The following is a 14,185-nucleotide window of genomic DNA, read 5'->3' on the forward strand; positions in this document are numbered from 1 at the left end:
GTAGGTGTTTTCACACTGTTTGTTTGTGGGTGGTTGTCTCCTGTGTCAGTGTCTGTGTATGTTACGCCACACGGGACTGTTTTCGGTTTTGTTTGTTCGTTCGTTTTATGTAGTCAGTTTTCCTGTTCATGCGTTCTTCGTGTTTCATGTAAGTTTGTCGTCCAGGTCTGTCTACATCGTTTATTTGTTTTGTAGTTTATCAAGTGCATTTTGTTTCGTCTTCGTCTTGTTTAATAAATCATTATGTCATATTCAAACGCTGCATTTTGGTTCAATCCCTGCTCCTCCTCTTCGGATGAAGAGGAGGAGGAAAGCCGTTACAGAACCACCCACCGAACCAGAACCAAGCAGCGTGAATTCGAGCAGTGGCCTGCTACACAGGATTATTGGAGTTGGGAGGAAATATTGGACGGAAAAGGTCCATGGGCACAGCCGGGAGAATATCGCCGTCCCAAAGCTGAGCTGGAGGCAGCGAAAGCAGAGAGGCGGCGATATGAGGAGGCAGCAAGGAGACGTGGCTGGAAGCCGGAGAATCAAGCTCAAGACCGGAGTTATGAAGGTACGCGGCTAGCACGGAAGCCCGTGAAGAAACCCCAAACATTTCTTGGGGGGGCGGCTAAGAGGTAGTGGGCCAAGGGCAGGTAGGAGACCTGCGCCCACTTCCCAGGCTAACCGTGGAGAGCGGGAGTACGGGCAGACACCGTGTTACGCAGTAGAGCGCACGGTGTCTCCTGTACGTGTGCATAGCCCGGTGCGGGTTATTCCACCTCCCCGCACTGGTAGGGCTAGATTGAGCATTGAGCCAAGTGCCATGAAGCCGGCTCTACATATCTGGCCACCAGTGCGTCTCCTTGGGCCGGCTTACATGGCACCAGCCTTACGCATGGTGTCCCCGGTTCGCCTACATAGCCCGGTGCGGGTTATTCCACCTCCCCGCACTGGTCGGGCGACGGGGAGTATTCAACCAGGTAAGGTTGGGCAGGCTCGGTGCTCAAGGGAGCCAGTACGCCTGCACGGTCCGGTATTTCCGGTGCCACCTCCCCGCCCCAGCCCAGTACCACCAGTGCCTACACCACGCACCAGGCTTCCAGTGCGTTTCCAGAGCCCTGTTCCTCCTCCACGCACTCTCCCTATGGTGCGTGTCTCCAGCCCAGTGCCTCCAGTTCCGGCACCACGCACTAAGCCACCTGTGCGTCTCCAGAGCCCTGTACACACTGTTCCTTCTCCCCGCACTAGCCTGAAGGTGCGTGTCCTTAGCCCGGTGCCTCCAGTTCCGGCACCACGCACCAGGCCTACAGTGCGCCTCATCCGGCCAGAGCCATCCGTCTGCCCAGTGCCATCTGAGCCATCCGTCTGCCCAGTGCCATCTGAGCCATCCGTCTCCCCAGCGCCATCTGAGCCATCCGTCTCCCCAGCGCCATCTGAGCCATCCGTCTCCCCAGCGCCATCTGAGCCATCCGTCTGCCCAGCGCCGTCTGAGCCGCCCGTCTGTCCCGAGCCGTCAGAGCCGTTAGTCAGTCAGGAGCCGCTAGAGCCATTCGTCAGTCAGGATCTGCCAGAGCCGCCAACCAGACAGGATCTGCCAGAGCCGCCAACCAGACAGGATCTGCCAGAGCCGCCAACCAGACAGGATCTGCCAGAGCCGCCAACCAGACAGGATCTGCCAGAGCCGCCAACCAGACAGGATCTGCCAGAGCCGCCAACCAGACAGGATCTGCCAGAGCCGCCAACCAGACAGGATCTGCCAGAGCCGTCAATCAGACAGGATCTGCCAGAGCCGCCAACCAGACAGGATCTGCCAGAGCCGTCAGCGAGCCATGAGCGTCCAGAGCCGTCAGCGAGCCATGAGCGTCCAGAGCCGTCAGCGAGCCATGACCGTCCAGAGCCGTCAGCGAGCCATGACCGTCCAGAGCCGTCAGCGAGCCATGACCGTCCAGAGCCGTCAGCGAGCCATGACCAACCAGAGCCGTCAGCCAGCCATGACCAGCCAGAGCCGTCAGCCAGCCATGACCAGCCAGAGCCGTCAGCCAGCCATGACCAGCCAGAGCCGTCAGCCAGCCATGACCAGCCAGAGCCGTCAGCCAGCCAGGATCCGCCAGAGCCGTCCAGCCAGGATCCGCCAGAGCCAGCCATCCAGAACTGCCCCTCAGTCCAGAGCTGTCTCTCTGTCCGGAGCTGCCCTTCAGTCCGGAGTTGCCCCTCTATCCTGAGCTACCTCTCTATCCTGATCTACCTCTCTATCCTGACCTACCTCTCTATCCTGACCTACCTCTCTGTCCTGAGCTACCTTATCCCGGTGCTGCCCCATATATCGACGGTACCCTTTAAATTAAGTGGGTGGAATAGGAGGGTGGTCATTCAGAGGGGAATACGGAAGCTGGGATTGACTATGGTGGGGTGGGGACCTCGCCCAGAGCCTGAGCCACCACCGTGGTCAGACGCCCACCCAGACCCTCCCCTAGACTTTTGGTGGTGCGTTCGGAGTACGCACCTTGAGGGGGGGGTTATGTCACGTTCCTGACCGGTTTTCTGTTATTTTGTATGTGTTTGACGGTCAGGGCGTGAGTTTGGGTGGGTAGTCTATGTTATGTGTTTCTATGTTGGTAATAGGGTGACCTGATATGGCTCTCAATTAGAGGCAGGTGGTTTTCATTTTCCTCTGATTGAGAGCCATATTAAGGTAGGTGTTTTCACACTGTTTGTTTGTGGGTGGTTGTCTCCTGTGTCAGTGTCTGTGTATGTTACGCCACACGGGACTGTTTTCGGTTTTGTTTGTTTGTTCGTTTTATGTAGTCAGTTTTCCTGTTCATGTGTTCTTCGTGTTTCATGTAAGTTCGTCGTCCAGGTCTGTCTACATCGTTTATTTGTTTTGTAGTTTATCAAGTGCATTTCGTTTCGTCTTCGTCTTGTTTAATAAATCATTATGTCATATTCAAACGCTGCATTTTGGTTCAATCCCTGCTCCTCCTCTTCGGATGAAGAGGAGGAGGAAAGCCGTTACAGGACTAAAAACAAACAAAAGATAACTATTGTAAATATACTGTGTCCATAAAATGTCTATGGTATGTATAAGCTGGAAGTAGAAGCCAAAGTGTTGTTGTCCATTAGTTTACTCCAATTACTGGAGGGGTGGTAGGGTTAGGGGGAAAATAATGAAGGAATATATATAACCGTTCAAAAGATTGGGGTAACATGTTTTTGAAAGAATAGCAAAAAATGGTGCCCATTTAAATAACATCAAATTGATCAGAAATACAGTGTAGACATTGTAAATGACTATTGTAGCTGGAAACGGCACATTTTTTATGGAATATCTACATAGGCGTACAGAGGCCCATTATCAGCAACCATCACTCCTGTGTTCCAATGGCACGTTGTGTTAGCTAATCCAAGGTTATCATTTTAAAAGGCTAATTGATCATTAGAAAACCCTTTTGCAATTATGTTAGCACAGCTGAAACAGGCTCAAAACGATTACAGGATCAAAATGGCCAGAAACAAAGTACTTTCTTCTGAAACTCGTCAGTCTATTCTTGTTCTGAGAAATGAAGGCTATTCCATGTGAGAAATTGCAAATAAACTAAAAAGATCTCGTACAACGCTGTGTACTACTCCCTTCACAGAACAGAGCAAACTGGCTCTAACCAGAATAGAAAGAGTGCCAGGCCCCGGTGCACAACTGAGCAAGAGGACAAGTACATTAGAGTGTCTGGTATGAGAAACAGACACCTCACAAGTCCTCAACTGGCAGCTTCATTAAATAGTACCCGCAAAACACCAGTCTCAACGTCAACAGTGAAGAGGCGACTCCGGGATGCTGGCCTACCAAAGTATGTTCATCTCATAGTATGTTCATCTCCTTCCTGAGCGGTATGACGGCTGCATGGTCCTAGAAAATTATGTCATGGCTTTAGAAGCTTCTGATAGGCTAATTGACATAATTTGAGTCAATTGGAGGTGTACCTGTGGATGTATTTCAAGGCCTACCTTAAAACTCAGTGCCTCTTTGCTTGACGTCATGGGAAAATCACAAGTCTCCACAAGTCTGGGTCATCCTTGGGAGCAATTTCCAAACGCCTGAAGGTACCACGTTCATCTGTACAAACAATAGTACGTAAGTATAAACACCATGGGACCATGCAGCCGTCATACCGCTCAGGAAGGAGATGCATTCTGTCTCCTAGAGATGAACGTACTTTGGTGTGAAAAGTGCAAATCAATCCCAGAACAGCAGCAAAGGACCTTGTGAAGATGCTGGAGGAAACAAGTATCTATATCCACAGTAAAACGAGTCCTATATTGACATAACCTGAAAAGCCGCTCAGCAAGGAAGAAGCCACTGCTCCAAAACCGCCATTAAAAACGCCAGACTACGGTTTGCAACTGCACATGGGGACAAATATTGTACTTTTTGGAGAAATGTTCTCTGGTCTGATGAAACAAAAATAGAACTGTTTGGCCATAATGACCATCGTTATGTTTGGAGGAAAATGGGGGAGGCTTGCACGGCGAAGAACACCATCCCAACCGTGAAGCACAGGGGTGGCAGCATCATGTTGTGGGGGTGCTTTGCTGCAGGAGGGACTGGTGCACTTCACAAAATAGATGGCATCATGAGGGAGGAAAATTATGTGGATATATTGAAGCAACATCTCAAGACATCAGTCAGGAAGTTAAAGCTTGGTCGCAAATGGGTCTTCCAAATGGACAATGACCCCATGCATACTTCCAAAGTTGTGGCAAAATGGCTTAAGGACATCAAAGTCAAGGTATTGGAGTGGCCATCACAAAGACCTGACCTCAATCCTATAGAAAATGTGTGGGCAGAACTGAAAAAGCGTGTGCGAGCAAGGAAGCCTACAAACCTGACTCAGTTACGCCAGCTCTGTCAGGAGGAATGAGCCAAAATTCACCCAACTTATTGTGGGAAGTTTGTGGAAGGCTACCCGGAACGTTTGACCCAAGCTAAACAATTTAAAAGGCAATGCTACCAAATACTAATTGAGTGTATGTAAACTTCTAACCTACTGGGAATGTGATGAAAGAAAGAAATCACTCTACTATTATTCTGACGCTTCACATTCTTAAAATAAAGTGGTGATCAGGAAGGTCTCAACCTTTAAGTCTTTACTGAAGACTCATCTCTTCAGTGGGTCATATGATTGGGTGTAGTCTGGCCCAGGAGTGTGAAGGTGAACGGAAAGGCTCTGGAGCAACGAACCGCCCTTGCTGTCTCTGCCTGGCCGGTTCCCCTCTCCACTGGGATTCTCTGCCTCTAACCCTATTACAGGGGCTGAGTCACTGGCTTACTGTTGCTCGTCCATGCCGTCCCTAGGAGGGGTGCGTCACTGGAGTGGGTTGAGTCACTGACGTGGTCTTCCTGTCTGGATTGGCGCCCCCCCTTGGGTTGTGCCGTGGCGGAGATCTTTGTGGGCTATACTCGGCCTTGACTCAGGATGGTAAGTTAGTGGTGTGGGGGCTGTGCTTTGGCAAAGTGGGTGGGGTTATATCCTTCCTGTTTGGCCCTGTCCGGGGGTATCATCGGATGCGGCCACAGTGTCTCCTGACCCCTCCTGTCTCAGCCTCCAGTATTTATGCTGCAGTAGTTTATGTGTCGGGGGGCTAGGGTCAGTCTGTTATATCTGGAGTATTTCTCCTGTGTGAATTTAAGTATGCTTAATGAGCCCTAGGACCATGCCTCAGGACTACCTGGCATGATGACTTCTTGCTGTCCCCAGTCCACCTGGCCGTGCTGCTGCTCCAGTTTCAACTGTTCTGCCTTCGGCTATTGGAACCCTGACCTGTTCACTGGACGTGCTACCTGTCCCAGACCTGCTGTTTTCAACTCTCTAGAGACAGCAGAAGCGTTAGAGATACTCTCAATGATCGGCTATGAAAAGCCAACTGACATTTACTCCTGAGGTGCTGACTTGTTGCACCCGCGACAACTACTGTGATTATTATTATTATTTGACCATGCTGGTCATTTATGAACATTTTGGCCATAATCTCCACCCGGCACAGCCAGAAGAGGACTGGCCACCCCTCATAGCCTGGTTCCTCTCTAGGTTTCTTCCTAGGTTTTGGCCTCTCTAGGGAGTTTTTGCTAGCCACCGTGCTTCTACACCTGCATTGCTTGCTGTTTGGGGTTTTAGGCTGGGTTTCTGTACAGCACTTTGATATATCAGCTGATGTAAGAAGGGCTATATAAATACATTTGATTTGATTTGATCCTAACTGACCTAAAACAGGGAATATTTACTAGGATTAAATGTCAGGAATTGTGAAAACCGAGTTTAAATGTATTTGGCTAAGGTGTATGTAAACTTAAACTATTATATACATATATATGTATATATATATTAATTAAAGGCACTCTGCATTCTGCTTCTTCCTATAGGAAAACCACACACAATCACTATCACCTTTCCACATCCACAGTTATGGATCGTGCATACATTTATTTTGCCCCCCACACCAAACGCGATCACGACACGCAGGTTAAAATATCAAAAACTCTGAACCAATGACATTAATTTTGGGACAGGTCGAAAAGCATTAAACATGTATGGCAATTTAGCTAGTTAGCTTGCACTTGCTAGCTAATGTTAATTTGTCCTATTTAGCTAGCTTGCTGTTGCTAGCTAATTTGTCCTGGGATATAAACATTGAGTTGTTATTTCACCTGAAATGCACAAGGACTTCTACTCCGACAATTAATCCATACATAAAACGGCCAACCGAATCGTCATCTCTCCTCCTTCCAGACTTTTTCATCTTTGAATTTATATGGTGATCGCATCTAAACTTTCATTGTTTTACCAAGACAACCGGCAACAAAGTTTGTCTTTCAATCACCCACGTGGGTATAACCAATGAGGAGATGGCACGTGGGTACCTGCTTCTGTAAACCAATGAGGAGATGGGAGAGGCAGGACTTTCAGCACGATCTGCGTCAGAAATAGGAATGACTTCTATTTTAGCCCTTGGCATCGCAGATGCTCGTTGGCATGCGGGAGCAGTGTGGGTGCAATAATTGAACAATTAATTGGATTTCAAAATGTATTTTGCGACGCTCATGTACGCGACGTGTCCGGTCTGGTCAGCATGTTAGCCTTGGTATATAAGCCATATACCACACCCCCTTGGGCCTCATTGTTTAAATCTGGTTCCAGATTTTCAACCGTAAACAATCATACCATTTTGTTCATCGTTATAATTGGTCATGGGAAAATATCCATCTAACTGTTGTATATAATGACCCTTCTCGCTTGGTTAGCTGCCGAGACTCAATAGCGCCCCACGTCATGTGCCAGTACCATACGGCAGGTCTGGCATTGTAAATGGACATTGTTTTTGTTCCTGAAGGGACTTTGGAGGAAGTTTCATTTGATTGAATGCTCTAGTAGTTAATCGATGTGAAGACATTTCAATGGCTGTGTTTGCAAGAAATGATCTGTAGAAAACGTTATGCTTACACTTTGACATTTTAAACTTGAATGTGCCAGGTGAAATTGGCTGTGCCCTTGTTGCGCTAATGTTCTGCAGGCTGGATGCTAATGTTAATTTCTATCATGTTTTATTTGTTAGCGATTCATGCTGGGCGATCTAATTGCTGAAACTGTTTACATCGAGATACACTACATGACCTAAAGTATGTGGACACCTGCTCGTTGAACATCTCATTCCAATATTAGCGCCAGATACACTACATGACCAAAAGTATGTGTACACCTACTCGTTGAACATATCATTCCAAAATCATGGGCATTAATATGGAGTTGGTCTCCCCTTTGCTGCTACAGTGGGGAGAACAAGTATTTGATACACTGCCGATTTTGCAGGTTTTCCTACTTACAAAGCATGTAGAGGTCTGTAATTTTTTATCATAGGTACACTTCAACTGTGAGAGACGGAATCTAAAACAAAAATCCAGAAAATCACATTGTATGATTTTTAAGTAATTAATTTGCATTTTATTGCATGGCATAAATATTTGATACATCAGAAAAGCAGAACTTAATATTTGGTACAGAAACCTTTGTTTGCAATTACAGAGATCATACATTTCCTGTAGTTCTTGACCAGGTTTGCACACACTGCAGCAGGGATGCTCATTAGTTACCTGTCTCCCTATAGGACCAGAGACAGTCCATCCAGTTGTGGCAGGGCCAACTGGAGGACGTCACACAGCTGGTGATCAACCTGTCCGTCAGTTAGCCAGCTACAGAACCAGGTATACTATATACCTACCTACCTACCTTATTGAATACAGCAGGGTTGGGGTCATAGGGGGAGGCTTTCCCTAAAGTACATTGGGTTAAATTGCCAAAATGATATAGCCTAATTAGGCTAGTCTGTCTATACAGAAATAAATCAAATCATTTAAGGTTACTAAAGCATGACTTGGCCACAGAGGATCATTAGCTTTAAGTTGTGGGTTGTTTTAAATCACATTGCCTACAGTCAAAGGGAAAGGCAGCGAGCACGGCAAATACCAAATAGATTGTCAGTGAAAAGTAGAGGCCTAGCCAGGCATATTGCAATATTTCAAAATACAATCGTGGGAAAGTATAGTTTGGAAAGCAAATGGCTATTGCTGTAAAGAGAAGACAATGAAAAGACTGTCTTTTAGTAATCAACAAGCTCAACTTAATTCAGCGAACAACAGTATATCTTATTGGCACCAGTTGAGAGCCATCGGCCATATCCCCGATGAGTGCGCATGCTGCGCATATTCCCTCTTTATTATTGTTGGGTAAGTGCCACTTAGTTTTTGGACAATAATTTCCTTCAGCAGTTTAGATGGACGTCATATTCTATTTGTGGTTCCCCTTCTCATAGTTCCTTCAGAAAGTTCTCACACCAATTTACTTTTTCCAAATGTTGTTTGTTGTATTACAGCCTGAATTTTAAATTAATAAAATTGAGATTTTTTTTTGGTCACTGGCCTAAACACAATACCCCATGATGTCAAAGTGGAATTATGTTTCTCTACATTTTTACTAATTAATAAGCTAAAATGTCTTGAGTCAATAAGTATTCAACCTCCTGTTATGGCAAGCCTAAAAAAGTTCAGGAGTAAAAATGTCTCAATAATAGTGTCTAACATTATTTTTTAATGACTACCTCATCTCTGTACCCCACTCATACAATTATCTGTAAGATCCCTCAGTTGAGCAGTGAATTTTAAACACAGATTCAACCACAAAGAAGGGCACCTATTGGTAGATACATTTATTTATTTTTTAATTTAAAAGCAGACATTGAATATCCATTTGAGTGAAGAAAAGAAATGCACCCATTGGGGTCCCCAGGACCGCGTTTGGGAAACGCTGAGTTACTTAGTTTAATGGCTGTGACAAGGGAAAACTGAGGATGGATGAACAACATTGTAGTTACTCCACAATACTAACCTAAATGACATAGTGAAAAGGAGGAAGACTGTACATAATAAAAAATATTCTAAAACATGCATTCTGTTTGCAAAAAGGCACTAAAGTAATACTTCAAAAACTATAATATCCATAAATACTTAATCAGTGTATTTGTAATGCCACCGTGTGGCGCCATTTTACTGTTTACATTTTTCCCCCCAACGTTTGGATATTAGTTTTTTTAGTTTTATGCCAAAGCATCACTTCTAATGCATTTGATATTGTATTCATCACATTTATTACTCCAGTGTGAAATCTAACATTGTTCTAAACTTTGATGTCAACGTGCTCAGATTTAAAAATAAAATAAAATCTGTATTTGGAATGCATGTTAGGATGTCCTTTATACAATGTACAGTTGAAGTCGGAAGTTTACCTACACCTTAGCCAAGTACATTTAAACTCAGTTTTTCACAATTCCTGACATTTAATCCTAGTAAAAATTCCCTGTCTTAGCTCAGTTAGGATCACCACCACCACTGAAATGTCAGAATAATAGTAGAGAGAAAGATTTATTTAAGTTTTTATTTCTTTCATCAAATTCCCAGTGGGTCAGAAGTTTATATACACTCAATTAGTATTTGGTAGCATTGACTTTAAATTGTTTAACTTGGGTCAAATATTTCAGGTAGCCTTCCACAAGCTTCCCACAATAAGTTGGGTGAATTTTGGCCCATTTCTCCTGACAGAGCTGGTGTAACTGAGTCAGGTTTGTAGGCCTCCTTGCTCACACACGCTTTTTCAGTTCTGCCCACAAATTTTCTATAGGATTGAGGTCAGGGCTTTGTGATGGCCACTCCAATACCTTGACTTTGTTGTCCTTAAACCATTTTGCCACAAATGTGGAAGTATTGAGATGTTGCTTCAATATATCCACATAATTTTTCTTCCTCATGATGCCATCTATTTTGTGAAGTGCACCAGTCCCTCCTGCAGCAAAGCACCCCCACAACATGATGCTGCCACCCCCGTGCTTCACGGCTGGGATGGTGTTCTTCGGCTTGCAAGCATCCCCCTTTTTCCTCCAAACATAACAATGGTCATTATGGCCAAACAGTTCTATTTTTGTTTCATCAGACCATGGGACATTTCTCCAAAAAGTACAATCTTTGTCCCCATGTGCAGTTGCAAACCGTAGTCGAGCATTTTTAATGGCGGTTTTGGAGCAGTGGCCTCTTCCTTGCTGAGCGGCCTTTCAGGTTGTGTCGATATAGGAGTCGTTTTATTGTGGATATAGATACTTTTTTACCGGTTTCCTCCAGCATCTTCACAAGGTCCTTTGCTGTTGTGCTGGGACTGATTTGCACTTTTCGCACCAAAGTACGTTGATCTCTAGGAGACAGAATGCTGCGTCTCCTTCCTGAGCGGTATGACGGCGCTATGACGGCTGTGTAGTCCCATGGTGTTTATACTTGTGTACTATTGTTTGTAGAGATGAGATGAACGTGGTACCTTCAGGCGTTTGGAAATTGCTCCAAAGGATGAACCAGACTTGTGGAGGTCTGCAAATTCTTTTCTGAGGTCTTGGCTGATTTCTTTTGATTTTCCCATGATGTCAAGCAAAGAGGCACTGAGTTTGAAGGTAGGCCTGGAAATACATCCACAGGTACACCTCCAATTGACTCAAATTATGTCAATTAGCCTATCAGAAGCTTCTAAAGCCATGATATAATTTTCTTGAATTTTCCAAGTTGTTTAAAGGCACAGTCAATTTAGTGTATGTAAACTTCTGACCCACTGAAATTGTGATGGAGTGAATTATGATTTGTGTCCTGCACAAAGTAGATGTCCTAACCGACTTGCCAAAACTATAGTTTGTTAACAAGAAATTTGTGGAGTGGTTGAAAAATGAGTTTTAAGGACTCCAACCTAAGTGTATGTAAACTTCCGACTTCAACTGTGTGCACTAATCATCAGATACATTTTTACATGATTTGGAAAATAACATATGCTTGGTTTTACCTACAGGAAGTACCAATTTAAGTTCATCAAAGGCTTTCCTCAAGACAATAAGGGCAGATTAGAGCTCTGAACCGTGGGGACAGTAGCATACACAACTGTCGTCTTTTTTTTTTTTACAGATGAACAATATTGGTTTATGTAAAAAAAGAACTGGACCAAGAATCAATCACTGTGGACACCCTGTACACACTGCATTCTGTCCGTTAAATAATTTTCAAACCAGCTACACGCAGGCTGGTTCTGCCAATTGAGGAAAGCATCAGAATAAGTAATGAGTGATCCACAGTGTCAAAAGCCTTAGACAGGTCAATAAAAATGGCCGCACAATATTTCTTCCTATTCATACAATTTAATAACATCATTGGTGCTTTGGCCTGAAACCCGACTGATGATCATTTAGAATACATTTTGTAGTTAAAGCGGTAATCAGCACTAGAAAACATAAAGTGGCCTCCCCACTCCTGGGTCGGTAAAAATCTGAGTGTTGGGGCTGGAGAAATGTAATTACTCTCAAATTCATATAACTATGGATTCAAGGATTGACCATCTGTCACACAAGCCTTCGCCTTGGTTCCCCCTCCTGTCCAGCTCAGGTGTTTGGCATCGCCGGCCTTCTAGCTGCTGCCGAACCTACTGCTGGCAAACACCCTTCACTCATATATATATATATACACACACACACACACACACACTCCCTCTGCCATTTGTATTTGTTGGTCATTGTAAATGTTACTTGTTTTCCCGAGAGGAATCTCTCCTACTATTTCCTGAGTACATTATATTTTGTCTTTTTGTTAACGGAGATACATTTTGAGCACAACAGTGTTTGGGTTTCGCCCCGCTTTGATCTATGGTGCTTAAATATATTGAGGAGTTCTAAATCTGCGACTGCCTCCTCTCTACACCAGTGACAATCCAATTATAAACTCAGCAAAAAATGAAACGTCCCTTTTTCAGGACCCTGTCTGTCAAAGATCATTCGTAAAAATCCAAATAACTCCACAGATCTTCATTATAAAGGGTTTAAACACTGTTTCCCATGCGTGTTCAATGAACCATAAACAATTAATGAACATGCACCTGTGGAACGGTCGTTAAGACATTAACAGCTTACAGACGGTAGGCAATTAAGGTCATAGTTATGAAAACTTAGGACACTAAAGAGGCCTTTCTACTGACTCTGAAAAACCCCAAAAGAAAGATGCCCAGGGTTCCTGCTCATCTGCGTGAAGGTGCCTTAGGCATGCTGCCTAAGGAGGCATGAGGACTGCAGATGTGGCCAGGGCAATAAATTGCAATGTTCGTACGCTTAAGACAGCGCTACAGGGAGACAGGACGGACAGCTGATTGTCCTCGCAGTGGCAGACTACGTGTAACAACACCTGCACAGGATCGGTTTATCCGAACATCACACCTGCGGGACAGGTACAGGATGGCAACAACAACTTCCTGAGTTACACGAGGAACGTACAATCCCTCCATCAGTGTTCAGACTGTCCGCAATAGGCTGAGAGAGGCTGGACTGAGGGCTTGTAGGCCTGTTGTAGGACAGGTCCTCACCAGACATCACAGGCAACAACGTCGCCTATGGGCACAAACCCACCGTCGCTGGACCAGACAGGATTGGTAAAAAGGGCTCTTCACTGACGAGTCGCGGTTTTGTCTCACTTGGGGTGATGGTCGGATTCACGTTTATTGTCGAAGGAATGAGCGTTACACCAGGCCTGTACTCTGGAGCGGGATCGATTTGGAAGTGGAGGGTCCGTCATGGTCTGGGGCAGTGTGTCACAGCATCATCGGACTGAGCTTGTTGTCATTGCAGGCAATTTCAGCGCTGTGCATTACAGGGAAGACATCGGCCTCCCTTCAGGAGGTACCCTTCCTGCAGACTCATCCTGACATGACCCTCCAGCATGACAATGCCACCAACCATACTGCTCGTTCTGTGCGTGATTTCCTGCAAGACAGGAATGTCAGTGTTCTGCCATGGCCAGCGAAGTGCCCGGGTCTCAATCCCATTGAGCGCGTCTGGGACCTGTCGGATCGGAGGGTGAGGACCAGGGCCATTCCCCCCAGAAATGTCCGGGAACTTGCAGGTGCCTTGGTGGAAGAGTGGGGTAACATCTCACAGTAAGAACTGGCAAATCTGGTGCAGTCCATGAGGAGGAGTTGCACTGCAGTACTTCATGCAGCTGGTGGCCACACCAGATACTGACTGTTACTTTTGATTTTGACCCCCCCCTTTGTTCAGGGACACATTATTCAATTTCTGTTAGTCACATGTCCGTGGAACTTGTTCAGTTTATGTCTCAGTTGTTGAATCTTGTCATGTTCATACAAATATTTACACATGTTAAGTTTGCTGAAAATAAAAGCAGTTTACATCTCCAATGTCTAGAGGTGACAAATGGCGTTCCGAACAGTCTCTACAGGTTTATGAAGTCTTGACTGTAATAACACTTTGAAATGCATTAGATTTGTCCGACAGTATGCCAATATTTCTTAGGCAGTGAAGTGCCAGATCATTGCACATGTGTTTGCCTCCCCGGGGATATGCCATGTTTTGTCAAGAGAGGATCAGTGTTCATAAAAAAACAACTACAGGAAAGGTTCAGACTCTTACTGACACTGGTTTAATAATCCTTTCACTCTCATGGACTGTGGATGGTGTTCCTTTATTCTAGTCCTCTCACAAACCCATCAGCTTAAATCCAATATTTTTTTTATATTGGACATAAGTATTGTAACAGACAAAATGATCTGTACATTGTGTCCTAGTAAAAGGG

This window comes from Salvelinus alpinus, chromosome 13 (assembly GCF_045679555.1).
Source record: "Salvelinus alpinus chromosome 13, SLU_Salpinus.1, whole genome shotgun sequence".
NCBI lineage: Eukaryota > Metazoa > Chordata > Actinopteri > Salmoniformes > Salmonidae > Salvelinus > Salvelinus alpinus.